The 18,200-nt window shown below is 38.3% G+C and overlaps 1 long non-coding RNA gene across 1 annotated transcript; it reads left to right on the top strand.

Annotated features, from left to right (window-relative positions):
- The first annotated feature begins 4,675 nt into the window (after window positions 1-4,675).
- LOC125155477 (uncharacterized) lies at window positions 4,676-17,943 on the top strand. Its single transcript, XR_007148240.1, has 3 exons — window positions 4,676-4,831; window positions 11,266-11,363; window positions 16,900-17,943. It is a non-coding gene; the product is annotated as an uncharacterized LOC125155477 (long non-coding RNA).
- The last annotated feature ends 257 nt before the right edge of the window (window positions 17,944-18,200 follow it).

Here is an 18,200-nt window from a genome sequence, read left to right as displayed (position 1 = left end):
TACTAGTTCAAGTGCATAGAAGGTACTCATTATATTAAACTGAATAAACAGAAGACCATGGGGGAGGGGAAGGAAAAAAAAAAAGGTTAGAGAGGGAGGGAGACAAAACATAAGAGACTCTTAAAAACAGAACTGAGGGTTGATTGGGGGTGGGAGGGAGAGGAGGGTGGGTGATGGGTACTGAGGAGGGTGCCTGTTGGGATGAGCACTGGGTGTTGTATGGAAACTAATTTGACAATAAATTTCATATTAAAAATAAATAAATAAATAAATAAACTGCATAGTATATATGCAATAATGCATTATTTTTATAACAAATCAGGTATTATGTCCATTACATAAATGAGAAAAGTAGTGATCAGATCTATGCCCTGCATGCTAGGCATTGTCCTAAGAATTTTACATACTTATTATACATTAACACACTAATCCTCTCAATAATCTTATCAGGTATATGCTATTTTATCCCCATTTTACAGATGAGGCAATTGAAGCACAGAGAGGTTGTGTAATAAGCTCTAGGTTACACAGCTAATAGATGGGAAAGCCAGGATTTGAATCTAGGCATTCTGGCCTCAGAGTCTCTACTCTTTTTTTTTTTTTTTAATTTTTTTTTTTTTCAACGTTTATTTATTTTTGGGACAGAGAGAGACAGAGCATGAACGGGGGAGGGGCAGAGAGAGAGGGAGACACAGAATCGGAAACAGGCTCCAGGCTCTGAGCCATCAGCCCAGAGCCTGATGCGGGGCTCGAACTCCCGGACCGCGAGATCGTGACCTGGCTGAAGTCGGACGCTTAACCGACTGCGCCACCCAGGCGCCCCGGGAGTCTCTACTCTTAACACTGTATAAGATTGCCTCATAAAAATGCTGATAAACTCCACATGACTATATAAAAGTACAAATTTAAATAAGCTAAAATACAGTAAAAGTAGCCACTAGATAAAAATTGAACATAAAATTTTCAAACTACTAAAGAAAAAAAAATCTGGAAAAAGGAACTTTATCAAACCAAAGACAGAAAAGCGAAGAAAACAACAGGAAGCACAACATATAGAAAAACAAGTTAGAATTAAATCTAAGCACATAAATATGAATGGTTTAAGTTTTACTATTAAAAGAGGAAATATCTCCAATATGGGGGCATATGTATATGCTTTTTAAACATATATCTGTAACAAAACAGAGCTAACAACTCCGTTGTTAGTTATGTATCAGGGATACTTTTGCGCATGTGTACCAGGAGACACATACAATGAAGTTTACTACCAGCATTGTTTACAATAGCAAAACAAAACAAAACAAAAAACCCTGGGAAAAAACAAACAAGGGATGGCATGGATGTGAAGCAACATCATGAGGCAACAGAAACTCCTACACTGTTGGGGGCAGGGTAAACTGGCACAAACACTAGAGAAGACTCTGGCATTAAAAATAAAGTTGGATTGTGCAAACCTTGTTGTTCCACTTCTAGACATACACTGGAAAATTCTTGTGATGTGCCTAATAAGATACGTTAAAGAATGTCCGTTAACTGTGTTGTAACGGCAAATGCCAGGAGTAATTAAATTACTAGCAACAGGAGAATGGATAAATTGCTTCCTAGTCATACAATGGAATGTATGTAAAGATCAGCAGTTAAGATGATAAAGTAAGAAGTACATGAAATGATATGGATAGCTTTCACAAACATAACTTTGAATGACAAAAGCAAGTTACACAATGGTAACATTAATATTAGGTTTAAAAACCTACAAAATAATACTACAGGTACTTATATAGCTATATATACATTATACACACACATGCACACACACACATATATATGTATGTATGTATGTATAAAAGCTTTCATGGGAAGGAGTTCATTTTAGGGAAGAAGAGAGGGAGAAAGATTGCAGAAGTGTTCACAAGAGGCTGTAACTGAATAACAGTAAATTGTGAAGAAAATATGGAAAAATGTTAAAATGTGATAAAGTGAAGTGGTTGGTATATAGGTGTTCATATTATTCTCTAATGTTATGTTTGTAATATTTCCTATTGAATATTTCATTTGTGTGTGTGTGTTTATTTTTGAGAGAGAGACAGGCAGAGTGCGAGTGGGGAGGGGCAGAGAGAGAGGGAGACACAGAATCTGAAGTAGGCTCTAGGCTTTGAGCTGTCAGCACAGAGCCCATTCGGGGCTCAAACTCAAGAACCACAAGATCATGACCTGAGCCGAAGTCAGATGCTTAACTGACTGAGCCACCCAGGTGCCCCTTTCCTATTAAATATTTTAAAGAAAATAAGCTTTCAACTCAAGATTCTACAAAAACAAAACACACAAAAAACAAAGAAATAAGAAATTAATAAAGGCACACATTAATGAAAGAGAAAAAACTTCTAGATAAAGGTTATCTATAAAAAATCAAAATCAATCAGTCAAAAACCAAAACGTGGTTCAAAAAATCTGATCAAGAAAAAGAAAAAAGACTTCAATTGAATATGTAAGAATGAATAAGAACAATGTGAAATCAAAAAATGCTAATCCCAGGGTGTAGAGAATGGGATGGAGTCACTCATGTCAAGCAGGAACCTATGTCAAGCAATGACACAAGCAGTTAAAGGTACTGCAGCTAACAGGTATCATGGTGACCACCACCAGCTGACACCCCAGAACTGGTAAGAGGCAGAAGCAGAGGTCTGCAGGGGCCCCAGACTGATTAAATTCATTATTCTTAAAAAATTTCTTTTAACTTATTCATTTTTGAGAGACAGAGAATGAGTGGAGGAGAGGCAGAGAGAGAGGAACACATGGAATCTGAAGCAGGCTCCAGGTTCTGAGCTGTCAGCACAGAGCCCAACATGGGGTTCAAACTCATGAACCATGAGATCATGACCTGAGCTGAAGTCAGACGCTTAACCAACTGAGCCACCCAGGCTCCCCTTAAATCCCTTTAAAAAGGGAGGAATTTTGCAGCAAAATGTCAGACTTTCCAGACACTGACGCCTCTATGTCTGACCATTTAAAAAAGGCAGCTGCCATTGAAGATTGCCCAATTGATTTCCCAATAAAACTGAGAGCCCTCACTGCTTGAACATAAGCAGTAAGTGCTAAGAGCTGCTGACCCAGACCTGACCAAGGCTCATCTCAACTGCGTGCCCCAGACTGACTTCGTGTTTGGTTCTTTAACATCCTATCCTTTGTGTTATCTTGTTTATTGTGTAGCTTATCTTATGTAGTTCTGCTCTATGTACCGGTAAGAAGCCAGGTTAATCACATGGTGGAATGTCATTGAGTTTGAAATTCTGAACCTGCATTATAATTGTTAACCTTGATTTATGACTGAATAAAGTGAACACTGTGGAAAGACACAACCCGGGTGTGTGCCTTCATAGCATGCTCATGACACAAGGATAGTTTAATGCCAAAAAAATTGAAAATGTAAATGAAATCGATACTCTTCTAGGAAAAAAATGTTTATCTCTTAAAAAGGCACCACACCCAGGTGGCTTTGAAGATGAGTTCCTCAAACCTAAGGAATAGATCATTCACACACTAGGTCTATTCCAGGTCATATAAAAAGAAACTAATCTGCGTCGTTTTGAGACCTACCCTAAACTAATATCAAAACTAGACAAGGACAACTAAAGAAAACCATAAGCCAATTTCACTTATGAACCTAGACACAAAAGTCCTATATGAAATACACAACAATTTCATCCAGCAATGTACTGGAAGAATACATACCAGGACTGTAAGGATGGCTCAACATTAGAAAATCTATTACTGTAGTTTCTATTACTGTAGGGTAATGGAGAAAAGCTATATGATCATCTGTAAGACTAATACTGAAAGTATTTGGTAATAAATACCCATTTCTGATTTTAGGAAGCAATAAAACGAATTGGTAAACTAGAAAAAGAACAAAGTGCAATTAATTTTTTAAAAAGGTAAGTGCCAGAAACCTTCAAAAACCCATCATGAACGAAAGGTAAGATGCAAACCAAGTAACTTTAAGATGCAATCCAAGTAACTTCGGAAAGAGGTAAGCAAGCCCTGAGGCTAGTAAACAGCGTTGTGCTGGATTCTTCAGAAAATGCAAAATTGTTATTTACAGATGAAATCTTACCTACAAAATCCAAGAGGATTATTAGAAAATAAAGGTTCAGCGAAGTGACCACATAGATCCACACACCAAACCCCAAAGTATCCTAGGGTACAATAATAGTCCATTAGGAAGAGCAAATAAACCAAAGCAGCAACAAAAACTTCCAGGAAAAAAACCTAAAAAGACATGTGCAAAACACCAAGGAAACTGGAAGACTCCAGCGGAATAACGAGGGAAGACTTGAATTAACGGAGAAATATCCACAGTGCTGGATGAGAAATCTCAATATTGTACTGGTATCAAATCTGGGCAAACGAATCTATGGAAAACCAAATCCCAGGAAACCTCTGCCATTTGGCAGCAATCCACTATAGAATTTGAAATGGAATCCCAAACAAATGCCGGAAAAAGGCTGCATTTGGCGACAATCTGCCTAACGGCTCCAGGCTCCCGACGTGGCGTGCGGAAACGCCCCCTGAAGAGCGTGACAGCCAGTGCAGAACCGCCCCCGCGCCCGCAGCCCCGGCTGAAGGACTCGCGGCCGGAAGTGGCCTGTGGCCACGCCCCTCTCTGCGGCGTGGGCGGGGCGCCTCCTGGGCTGCTGCCCCAGCGCGTTCCAGTCGCGCAACGACCGCGTGGTAGAATATCCGGCTCCGCGGCTTTTGCTTCGGTGTTTCCTAGGCATCGTCGTGCAGAGAGTGTCGAGCCCGCCCAAAATGGTCGTTTCCCCTACAGTTTCCTGTAAGTGACGGTCGCAGTCAGTCCAGTGACTGGAAAAGGGTCGCATTGGCGTTTTCTTCCCCTTCCCGCTTCCCCCACCCCCCTCAACGTCTCTCCCGACCTCTCGGCCACGCCCTGGGCTGCCCTCCTCCTCTTCCCAAATGAGGCCGCTTCCAAAGCTCCAGGTTTCCCTAAAAGATGAGACCTTTCTCCTAAGCTGCATTCATCTTAGCCGATCTCTGGTTTCTCGTATATATATTGTGGAGGGTGTGTTCTTGGTCTGACACTTCTCCCAGCTCTTCCTCTCGCTGCCACTGAGGGGTCCTGCGGGTACACACCGTGGAAACGCGACTCCTCGCCCTTCTTTGAATATACCTTACCTGTCTGCTACGGAATCTTCCCGCTTCCGACGGAACGGACCATCCCTCTCCGCACAGCGCTCTCCTTCCGTCCCCAAACCCTTCTTCTCATTAAATAATAGCAACAATTAATGAAGGAGTGCCTTAGGCGTTAAGACCCTGACCTAAGCACTTCACAGGCATTATTTTAATCACTGCAACAATCTTTAGGGAGATACAAATGAGTAAACCGAAGCACAGGAAAGTTCAATAATTTGTTCAAGGTGACATAGCAATAATGACAATAATTTGTTCAAGGTGGAGTTGAAATTCGAATCCATCGTGTAGCTCACTCAAAAGCAGGTGCTGTAATCCTTTCTCTTTAACAATACCTGGACATCCCCCTGTCAGTTGCTTCTGAGGAATTGTTTCTGAATGCTGTCTTGAGCATCCCTGTTTGTGGAAATTTGGCCTCTGTCTAGGAACTGTCAGAGCTCTCCTCCTGCAGACTCTTGAGAGTTCACATTGTATCAGAGGCTAAGATCTGAGCTTACTAATATTTTGTGTCCTCCAAATGTGCTTATTATGCTTCTTAAAAATGCATTCCTAACCCAGTACTTGCTAACCAGCCCTCTTCCTTTGCCTCAGTATGACTTTTTCATTATCACTGTTCTCAGCAAACATTTGAGCAGCTAGTTTATGTAAGACAGTAAAGATAATTGGAGTTATAAAGAACTCTGAGGTTTAGTTCCTGACCTCAAGGAGAAATATGAAATTTATTCATAAAAAAAGACCAACAAAATAGCACACCAGCACTCAGTTGCACAGAAAAGTTCTACAGGAGCCACTTTGGACAAATTTGTTAAGTGCTAGATTAGGTCCTCATCTGTAAAATGTTAAGGTTAGGCTAGATCATTAAAGCTATGTGACTCTTAAGTTCAGAGAAATGAGTGATTGCTACTGATGTGGGAACTGTTGGAGAGGCTGTATTATGTTTTTTTTTTTTAATAGTGTATTCTTGAGACATTATAGAAACAAAGATTAGGTTGAAGGCTTTTCCTAGCACTTTTTTTTTTCTTTTTCATTTTGAACATCTGATAATGGTTGGAACCTTGCCTTGGAAATAAAGTTCACATTCATATCACATTTTATACTCTAATTTTAGGAGATTCATGACCCATCCCTCCCTTCCAAAGCTTGCATGTTAAAGACCCCCCTGATTTAGGAGGATACAATGGACTGCAATTCAAAAGGCAAGACTAAACCAGACGTAGAGGATCCTTATCTTGTAGGCAGAGTGGAACCATTGGAAGTTAAGAAATAAAGCCTGGCAGAAGTATGAAGGGTGAATTAAAGTGGGAAAAGGCAGTGAGACTGGTTAGGCAGGCAGTGGAATAATTTAGGTAGATAGTTTAGGAGATATTACAGGGCTGTGCCAAGCAGTAATGGAAATGGAGGGAAACTACAAGAAATACTGACAAGGACAAATCAAAAGGATGTGGTACCTGACTGGGTATAGAATTTAAAGACAGGAAGGAGTCAGTGATAACAAGGCTTGAGGCCTCTGCAGCCGTAGTTACATACTTTCTCTTTTTTTATCTGTTTTTGATCGTACTGTGTCATTCCTGATGTATACGTGTTCAAAGAGAGTATCATTACTGACCCAGTGGATAATAAGGGAATAATGTGAACAACTATATACTCACAAATTCAACAACTCAGATGAAATAGACCACTATCAAAGCTACCAAAATGTACCCAAGAAGAAACAGATAAGCTGAATAGTACTGTAACTATTAAAGAAATCAAATTTGTATGTAAAAGTCCAGATGGCTTCACTGGTGAATTTTACCAAACATTGAAAGACAAAATAATAGTTCTACACAAGCTCTTCCAGCAGATAGAAGAAGGAAGACTTCCCAACTCATTTTTATGAAATCAAAATTATCTGAGACAAAAATCAGATAAAACCAATATAGACAAAACCAAATCTATATTTCTCATGAACAAAGATGTAAGAATCCTCAAGAAATTTAGCAGATTGAATCCAACATGTTAGAAGAAAAATGCTTTGTGACCATGTGTCATTTATCCTAAGAATTCAAGTCTGGCTCAACATTCAGAAATCAGTATAATCTACCACATTAACAGACTAAACAGGAAAAACTACATGATCCTCTGAATAGATGCAAAAAACAAAAACAAAAACAAAACTACTAAACAAAATTCAACATCCATGATTTTTTAAAACTCAGCATCACAAACCCAAGAGGTTTCATCTGTGCTCCTAAAAATAAATAAATAAATAAATAAATAAATAAATAAATAAATAAATAAATAAATAAAAATAAATTTGGTTCATCCAAGATGAGGTCAAATTCATGTCTGGAGCCCCAAAAAAGAATCCAACCCATCTAGAGGTCATTGGTTCTTTAATAGCTATGGTAATGACCATCGTCTGAGGACTTCACAAGAGGACTCTCAGGCTGGGACTCCTTGAGCAGTTGAGATGTGCCTGGCCAGATTCTGGCTTTCCAAGCAAAACTGCTCTGGCAATTCAGCATCCCAACTCCTACTCCATCAAAGAGACGACATTGGTAAAATGGCAGAGAGATAATGAAGAGTGAGGAGGGGTGGTAGCATTTGACATGGTCTTAGTAGTCTCTTCAAGAGATGGTATTCACTACTTTTCTATGCATTTGTTTCTATCTTAAAAATTGTGCATTTTTACTTCAGCAAACAAATAGAATATAACCATAACATTTATAACGTATGTAGCTGTCTTCATATCTCAATGTTAAAAAAACAAACAAACAGCAATCTAGGAATAGAAGGACTCTGATTAAAGGCATCCACAAAACCTAGAGTTACATCACACTTAATGGGGGAAAGACTGAATGTTCCCTCCTCCCAAGATTGGGAACCCGACAAGGATGTACATTTTCCCTACTCATACCCAATATTTTGGTGAAGTCCAAGCAATTGCAGTAAGGAAGAAAAAAAAGGCATTCTGATTGGAAAGGAAGAAATAAATTTATCTTGATTTTCAGATGACATAACTGTCTATGTAGTAAAGCTCAAAAATCTACATAAAGGTCCTAATGTTAAGAAATGAATTTAGTAGGGTGTCAGGTAAAAGGTGAACTAATTGTGTTTCTACACTAGCAATGAACAATTGAAAGGTGACCCACTCCTCTCTCCCACAAATGAAATACTTAGGTATAAATCTAACAAAATATGTGCAGAATCTTTATGCCGAAAAGTACAAAATGCCAATGAAAGAAAGCAATGGACACCCATACAGTGTTCATGGATTAAAAGACAGTATAGTTAAGATGTCAGTTCTTCCCAAATTGATCTATGCATTTAATACAACTGCAATAAAAATCCTATCAGGATTTTTGTACGTATAGATTAGTTGAATCTAAAAGTTATAAGGAAAGATAAAGGAACTAGAATAGCAAAAACAACTTTACAAGTGAAGAGCAAAGTTGAAGAATCCACACAATCTAGTTGTATGGCATACTATGAAGCTATAGTAATCAAGACAATATGGTATTGGTGAAAGGATAGACACATAGACCAATGGAATAGAATAGAGTCCAGAAATAGACCCACAAACATTGGCCAACTCATTTTTGACAGAGGTGCAAATGCAATTCAATGAAGAAAGCACAGCCCTTTCTATACATGGTGCTGGAAAAACTGGATATCCACATGTGAAAAAATGAACCTTGACCTACATCTCACACCACATATAAATATTAAATCAAAGCTGGATCATAGACCTAAAAGTAAAAGTTAAAATATGAAACTCTTGAGGAAAACATAAGAGAAAAAAATTTTTGTGACTTTGGATTAGGCAAAGAGTTCTTAGATACAATTCCGAAAGCACCATATTTAAAGGAGAAGACTGATTTGGGGTGCCTAGGTGGCTCAGTTGGTTAAGTGTCTGACTTCAGGTCATGATCTCACGGTCCATGGGTTCAAGCCCCGTGTTGGGCTCCATACTGACAGCTCAGAGCTTAGAGCCTGCTTCAGGTTCTGTGTCTCCCTCTCTCTCTGCCCCTTCCTCACTCATGCTCTCTCTCCATCTCTCAAGAAATGGATAAACATTAAAAAAAAATTTTTTAAAGAAAAGATTGATAAATTGGACTTTACCAAAATTAAAATATTTTGCTACATGAAGGATACTACAAAGAAATGAAAGGTATGAAAAAGAAAAAGAAGATGAAAGGTATGGCTAAATGTCACAAAAGACTTGTGTCCAAAATATTTAAAGAATTTTCAAAACCTAACAAGAAAACAACTCCATAAAAAATGGGCAAAGTTTGAACAGACACTTCACTAAAGATACACAGATGGCAAATAAGCACATGAAAAGATGTTCAGCATCATTAATCATTAGGGAAATGTAGATTAAAACCACAAGAAATATTACACATCTATTAAAATGGATAAAATAAGTAACAGGACTAAGTGCCAGCAAATATGTGGAGAAACCAGAACAATTGCTACAGGAATGCAAAATAGTATAGCCACTTTGGAAAGCAGTTGTTCAGTTTCTTATAATGAAGTTAAACATACATTTACCATATAATCCAACAATTCCACTTCTGTATGTTTGTCTCAGAGAAATGAAAGCATAGGTTAACACAAAAATATGTACATAAATGTTTATAGCAGCATTTTTAGTAATTGTCCAAAATGTCCCAAAGCAAAGCTGGTTCAACATTTGAACATCAGTCAGTGTAATTCACCATGTTAGCACACTAAACAAGAAAAACTACATGAATTAAATGCTCTTCAGCGTGTAAATGGATAAATACATTGTGATTCATCCATACAATGGAATAGTATACAGAAATAAAAAGGAACAAACTAATGGGGCGCCTGGGCGGCTCAGTCAGTTAAGCATCGACTTCAGCTCACGTCATGATCTCGCAGTTTGTGGGTTCGAGCCCCACATCAGATTCTGTGCTGACAGCTCAGAGCCTGGCTCCTGCTTTGGATTCTATGTCTCCCTATTTCTCTGTTCCTGCCACACTCATGCTCTGTTTCTCTCTTTTCTCTCTCTCTCAAAAATAAATAAACATTAAAAAAAAAAAGGAAGAAACTATTGATACATGCAGCAACTCAAATGTGTTTATTAAGCAAAGGAAGCCAATCTCAAATGGTTACATATTGTATGATTCCATTTATTTGGTATTCTGGAAAAGGCAAAACTAAAGGGACAGAGAGCACACCAGTGATTGCTAAGGTTTAAAGGTAGAAAGGGTCTGACTGCAAAGGAGTAACATGAAGGAATTTTTTGAGATACTGGAATTGTTCTGTATACTGTTAATGGTTGTTAAAAGAATTTATGCGTGTGTTAAAATGCATAGTACTGTGTGCACACACACTCATACTGTATGCAAATTTAAAAGTAGATTTTTTAAGTTAAAAACACTGTAGTTTGTCCAGAATCTCTCTTAAAATCCTACCCTCGACTTCGACAGTCCCTCCAGCCATAATGCCAATTTTTCTGCTTTCATAAAACTGTGTTTCATAAAATATAGTTTATATTTCTTGGCTCTGTTTCCTTGCTTGCCATTCATTCTTTCAAAACATAGTTTAAAACCTTCAGCAACATAATGCATGCACATGATTAAAAGATCAAGGAGTGTGGACGGTTTATGATGAAAAACAATTGTCTCCATCCCATTTGCTTTCCCATTCAAACCTTTGACAAACTGACTTGAAAAAAATATATAAGCAAATGCAAAGACTAAAAAAAGTTTATTATAATAAAAATTAAAAAATTAAGGATATATCAACAGATATATTGCTCTAAAAACTTAAAGAGAACATGAAAATATGAATGACTCTGCTTACATAGACCTATAAATCTGTCTACAATCCAGTGATACAAGAAATCCAAATTTATTTTTCTATAATTCTTCTCATTTTCTTTTCGAAGGCTTCACTCAACTGGAGAGGGATGAACTGCTGTCTGCCAATTTGGAGTTTGAGGGATGGGGATAGAGAGATGAGGAAGCAGGGAGTGGTTTTTGTGTTTCCACAGCATGGGTTGGGGGAAGATACTCAACTAGACTTCATCGTTATCTGTTCATTCAGGTACCTTTTGAGATGTCCTTTGTTCTGTCTGGTCCTGCCATTGATCCATGCCATTTGCTACTGAGATGTCTTCATTCCTGTCTGCCTGGTCCCATCAGGTATGGTGGCTCTCTCTCTGTTACTTCCATGTCACGCCATGCAGGGATACCAAATGCAAGGTGATTTAAAGCCTGGTCAGCATAATCTGTCCTCGTGCTCATTTTTTCTCTGGTATCATGTTACTATCCCACAGCTCAGAGTATAGCCTCCCTTTCCCCTGGCCTTAGATTCCTCGTATTTGCATGGATCCTTACTACTTCTCTGGTGTCCAATGAATCAGAGTACAGGGTTTATCTTTTTGAGGCTTATCAACTTGTATACTCCTATCACTTCCCCACAATATCTATTTTCTTCTTCCTTAGTCTGAAAATTTCTTTCTAGTCTTGTTGCAGCTTGGGGTGGGGGTATGGGGAAGTGAGACTCAGTCCAATTCTCTCCAGTTATATTTCTCCCAAATATTGTATCTATATATGGAACCTTCTCTATTCTCCTAATGGCTTATAGTTTTAGAAATCAAATTCAGGAAGAATTCTTTTTTTTCTGTTTACTACCCTGCTTTATCCCTTCCCTAAAACAATGAGCTCACAGCTGCCTAGCTGCCTACAAGGAGTAAGGAATAAGAGAAGGAATAAGAGGGAGGAGAGATAAGAAAAAGATGAGCCAAAAGGAGAAGAAAAGTTGACATTTCAAAATATTATCCAGTCACATAAAAACATGTTGAGATGACAAATTGGTAGAAAAATGTTCGCTAATATTTATCAAACACGTACTATGTACCAGATATTATTTTAAGAACTTTAGGTGTATTAACTAATCATCATAACAATAATTAAATAGGTGCCATTACTGGGGCACCTGAGTGGCTCAGTCAGTTAACCGTCCGACTTTGGCTCAGGTCATGATCTCGCAGTTTGTGGGTTCAAGCCCTGCATCAGGCTCTGTGCTGACAGCTCAGAGCCTGGAGCCTGCTTCGGATTCTGTGTCTCCCTCTCTCTCTGCCCCTCCCCTGCCTGCTCTCTCTCTCTCTCTCTCTCTCTCTCTCTCTCTCTCTCTCTCTCTTTCTCTCTTTCTCAAAAATAAATTTAAAAAAATTTAAAAAAATAGGTGCCATTACTATTCTGATTTTACAAATAAGGAAGCCGAGATACCAGATGGATTGAGTAATTCAGCTAAGCTTTGTTCAGTAGTGTCCCAGCTTGTGTTCAAACCCAAGAAGTCTGGCTCTGTAGTCCACCTTCTTAACTACCATGCCATTGATTCTCAAATGACCTCTCCCAAGGGCTATTTGGAAATGCATGGGAGTATGGATCTAGCTTTCCTAATGACTGGGGAGTGTTACTAGCATTTAGTGGTTAGTGGCCCAAAATAATTGTCCTGTTATGTGAAGGATGATCCTGAAAAATAAAGAATTGACCCATCCAAAATGTAAATAGAACTCTCATTGAGAAACACTGCAGTATAGTACCTCTGAAGTGCCAAGATTGACTCAAAGAGTTAACAAAACAAAACTTCTTCATGGGAGAAGTCATAAATGTTATCCAAAACACAAATTGATAGGCAGATTTTCCACTTAGTTCTTTTAAGATTTTCAGGGAATAGGTGAGTCCCATATTATATATGATAATCTCCTCCAGAATATGAAAGGATATAGAATACCTTTTAATTGATTTTATGAAGCTAATGAAACACATACAAATTAGATTTTGAGATGTATTACTAGAGACCAAGAGGAACATTTCATTATGATAATAGGGTCAATATATCAGGAATGTATACACACTATAGTGTGTTGAACAGTATCCCCTTCAAAACTCATGTCCACCCAGAACCTTAGAATGGGACCTTATTTGGAAATAGTCTTTCCAGGTGTATTTTGTTAAGATTAGATCACACTGGAATCAGGGGGATGGGAGGAACCTGAGTCCAGTGACTGGTGATGGTGTAAGAAGAGAAGAGAAGAAGAGAAGAAGGGTGTTGTAAGAAGATATGAACGAGGGGGATCATGTGACTATCAAGCCAGCAACTGGAGTTATGTGCCACAAGCCAAGGACCATCTGGGGGCAGGAGAGACTGGAAATGGAAAGGAAAGATTCTTTCCTCGAGCCTTTAGAGGAGAAAATATTTGCAGACCACACATCCAGTCCAATACGGTATTAATATTTAACATTTATAAAAGGAATTCATACATTCAAACCAAAAAATAAACCCCCCCAAAAAAACCAATTTGAAAATGGGCAGAGGACTTGAATAGACATTTCTCCAAAGAAGACATGCAAACGGCCAACAGGTACATGAAAAGGTGTCCAGCAACACTCCTCACCAGGGAAATACAAACCAAAACCACAATGCAAGAGTGGGGTGCCTGGGTGGCTAAGTCGGCTGAACGTCTGGCTTGATTTTGGCTCAGGTCATTATCCCAGGGTTATAGGATCAAGCCCCACAGGCTCTGCACTGGGTATGAAGCCTGCTTAAGATTCTCTCTCTGCCTCTCACTTTGTCCCTCCCCTGTTCTCTCTCTCTCTCTCTCTCTCTCTCTCTCTCTCCCTCTCAAAAAAAAAAAAAAAATCCCTCTTTCTCTCCCTCTGTCCCTTTCCCCCCTCTCACGTGTGCTCTCTAAAATAAAAAATAAAAATATTTTTAAAACACTAAATCACAATGAGGTATCCCCTCCTACTTGTTAGGATGTCTGTCATCAAAAAGATAAGATAACAAATGCTGGCAAGGTTGTTGAGAAAAGGGAATCTTTGTATACTGTTGATGAGAATGTAAACTGGTACAGCCACTATGAAAAGCTGTATCGAAGTTCCTAACGAAATTACAAATAGAACTATCATATGATCTAGCAATCTCATTTCTGGGTATGTAAACAAAGGAAACAAGATCACTGTCTTGAAGACATACCTCTACTCCCAGGTTTCTTTGTTTTTTAAAGCTCATCTGTTTTGAGAGAGAGAGAGAGAGAGAGAGAGAGAGAGAGCGTGCACGAGCAGGGGAGGGTTAGGGAGAAAGGGAGAGAGAGAAAACCAAGAAGACTCCACTGACAGCCAGTGGGAAGCCCGACACGGGGCTCAGTCCCACAGACTGTGAGATCATGATGTGAGCTAAAATCAAGAGGAACACTTAACTGACTCAGCCACCCAGGCGCCCCTGTTTGTTTGTTTCTGTTAAGTAGACGCCACACCCAGCACAGAGCCCAGTGCAGGGTTCGAACTCATAACCCCGAGGTCAAGACCTGAGCCGAGATCAAAAGTCAGACACTAGCCACCCAGGTGCCCCACTCCCATATTTATTGGAGCATTATTCACAATAGCCAAGATACAGGGTGTATCTTACCTTTTGTGACAATATGGGTGAAGCTGGAGGGCATTATGCTAAATGAAATAAGCCAGTCAGAGAAAGACATATACTGCATGGTATTACTTATGTGTGGAATCTAAAAAATGAAACGTTGAACTCATAAAAACAGAGAAATAGTTGCCAGGGGCCAGGTGTTGGGGGAGAGAGAGAGAGAGAGAGAGAGAGAGAGAGGTTGGTAAAAGGATACAAACTTTTAGTTGCAGTAAGAATAATACCTAATCTATTACATAGTAACTGCAGTTGATGATACTGTGTCTATAATTAAGTTTGAACTTAAATGCTCTCACTTAAAAAAAAAAGAAAAAGTAAACCTGAGAGTTGATGGATGTGTTAATCAACTCTATGGTGGGAATCTTTTCACAATGTATACATGTATCTAATAATCACATTGTACCCTTTAAATATTTTACAGTTTTGTCTGTTTACCTCTGTACCTGAGAAAAAAATATTGGCACATGGCTAGATGGACAGGTCAATGAACTAACACAAGAAAAAAAATACAGACAGATTTGATATCTGATAAATGAGTCACCTCAAATCAGTAGGGAAAAGTTGGCTTATTTAAGAAATAGTGTTGATACAACTAGCTATCTGGAAAAAAAAATTAAAGCCAGGTCCATACTTCAAACTTGTATTCAGGTAGATTCCAGATGGATCAAATATCTAAGTGCAAAAAAAAAAAAAAAAAGAAAAAAGAAAAAAAGAAAGAAAGAAAAAAAGAAAAAAAAGAGAAACCAAAAAGAGTTGCAAGAAACCACTAGGAGATTATTAAAATAATCAACTGGAGAGTAATGCAGGGTCATTGAGTGCAACAGTCAAGAAAGAATTCTGGAGACATTTACGACACAACTTACTAAGTTTATTTAAACAGCATGGGGACACGACCTGTGGGCAGAAAGAGCTGCACTTGTGCTGTGTGAGGCTGGTGGTTATGTGCTCAGTAATCAAAGGGAAGGGCCCATGCAGGGAGTATCAGATTACAAAAGTTTCTTCAAATTTCTTTGAATTTCTACTTGTAAAACTACTTTTGCAAGATTCCTCTGGTGCTTATCATTCTTCAGTATTAACTATCGGTGAGATATACAGGCAGTCAGGAGACCCTTAAAGAACGGAGCAAGCAGCACGTTTTTGATCCTTATTGAACCTATGCAGGCTTTAGGTCAGCCTTCTGGGCTAAGGGTAAACATTTTTCTGCTTCTGTCCCTCATCAGAGAGGAAGGTCTTTGTGAGATGTGTATATCTCACAAAACCCAGAAGCCATGAAATAAACAATGATAAATTATATCAAATACACATGAAACACCTAGCAGTCATACTCCTAGATATATTCTCTGGGTAAATCCATGCACTTTTATTCCAGTATACCTTCATGTACAAGAATGTTTATGGCAGTTTTGGTCATAACAGTCAAAATATAGAAAGAACCCAAATATCAATCAACAATAGAATACATACGTAAATTATAATACAGGTGTATAGTAAATAATTTAACCTTGCCCAAAGAGAGGTCTAACCTTTGCCCTTGACTTCTGGGTGGTAATATTGAAACCTTTGGAATGTCTTGCCTGGTAGTGTCTTTGTTTGCTTAGGGGCCTTGGATCATGTGATTTAGGATGGGGCATAGACTGATAGTCAGTTTCAGGTGGACCTCCAGAGGGGCTAAAGATTGAGACCAGCCATGTGGGTAGTCAGTCATGTCCATGTAACAGAGCACTAATAAAAACTCTGGGTACCAGGGCTTGGGTGAGCTTCTCTAGTTGGCAATACTCCATGCATATTGTCACACATCATGCTGGGAATCCCTAACTTTTCAATCCATGTCAGAAGTGAGCGTGCTCTTGGGGATCCTGGAATATCCTTACAATGGGATACATTGCAATCATAAAAAATATTAAGGAATCCTTTTCTTACTGATCAGGAATGGCCTTCCAGTTATTAAGTCACAGATTGGTGTATAAAATATGCTACTGTTTATGGAAATGGTGGTGGAGGAAAGAATATTTGTACCTATTGGTCTATAACTGGATACAAATGTTTCTGATACACAAGAAATTTGCAAAACTTGTTGCCTTTGAGAAAAATTAGGTGGATGGTTGATAGGTGTGGAAAGGAGACTTTTTTAACCTTTTAAATTTTGAACCATGTGAACATAATCCTTACTCAAAAGTAAATAAATTTAAATAAAGAAAGTCTATGTATCTCTTTTATTGAAGCAAATGATTATTTTTTTCTTTTTAGGACAAAAGATGAATCATAAAAAAAGAAAAAAAAAGAAGTAGAAACAAAAGGAGGAAACAACCACATGTTAAACCTTTCCGAGGCATTGTGCACATCATGTTTAAAGAGTTTATTTTGTGATTGGTTTGCATTTTCACTGGTTTGTCATGATTACAGTCACAGTGTCCAATTTGTTAAGGAAAAAACTGTGTATAATTTTGCTTGTTGATTGCATGCAATGTAAATATACTTTAAAATTTAGATTCCTAGTGCCATCTCTTAAATACCTCTATCAAGATTAGTAGAGCAGACCCACCTACTTCAAACCATCAGACAATGCCAGTTGGGTTATTTTTACCTCTGTACCTTGAGAAAGATGGCATTCAGTAAACAGTTGTCTCCTTTCAAATTTTATTTTTAAAAATACGTGTTAACCTAGTTTCATATAATGATACTAAACTCAGTGTGATTGATACACAGAATTGCAAGTCCTTAGTAAAGGAATCTGTTGAAAGCAAAACAATGTCCAATGACTCTCAAAATAAATATGATCAAAGCAACAAAGATGGTTTTCATCTTGTCTTCCATTTTCTGTGGAACAGTTCGGGCAGTAGCTGCTCTTCCCCGTCAGGGCCTTAAAATCACACTTTAAATCTCTATGTAAGAGCACATAGCAAACAGTACTGTACTTGTTGCCAATGGTAAAAGTTGAGCTCTCAAGGAAAAACCAGAATTTTGGTAAATCTGTATCCACCACTCATTTTCCCTCTTTGTCTTACATCATGAGGTTAACAGTTTATCCAAACTTAATGACTTTTCTGATGAGATTAGTAATGATGTTAATGAATATGTATTTTTTATATTGTATAACTAAGGGAGTTAATTTTTAGAAGATCTGCATAACTTAGTAGACCAATATTTCTCAGATAATCAATGCACGATGTTACAGAATCATGGACCAGTAAAAGCCATTTGAAGTACGAAGTTGACTAATGGATTTTAGTGGAACAGAGTATGAAAATCATTGCTATGATTTCATATTCCACATTGCAACTGTTTTGGTCTCTGAACTGTGGATAATTTGTTTTTTTTTTTAATTGTGGTAAAATGTACATAATATAAAATTCACCATTTTCACCATTTAAAAATTTTTTTCAATGTATTTATTTTTGAGAAAGAGAGAGAGAGGGTGAGAGAGAGCGCATGAGCTGGGGAGGGGCAGAGAGAAAGGGAAACACAGATTCTGAAGCAGGCTCCAGGCTCCGCGCTGTCAGCACAGGGCCCGATGGGGGGCTCAAACTGCGGGATCATGACCTGGGCCA

Source organism: Prionailurus viverrinus, chromosome F1, assembly GCF_022837055.1.
Source record: "Prionailurus viverrinus isolate Anna chromosome F1, UM_Priviv_1.0, whole genome shotgun sequence".
In the NCBI taxonomy this organism is placed as follows: Eukaryota; Metazoa; Chordata; class Mammalia; order Carnivora; family Felidae; genus Prionailurus; species Prionailurus viverrinus.
The sequence above is the reverse complement of the archived record's forward strand: the minus strand, read 5'-3'. Positions and strand labels throughout refer to the sequence as shown.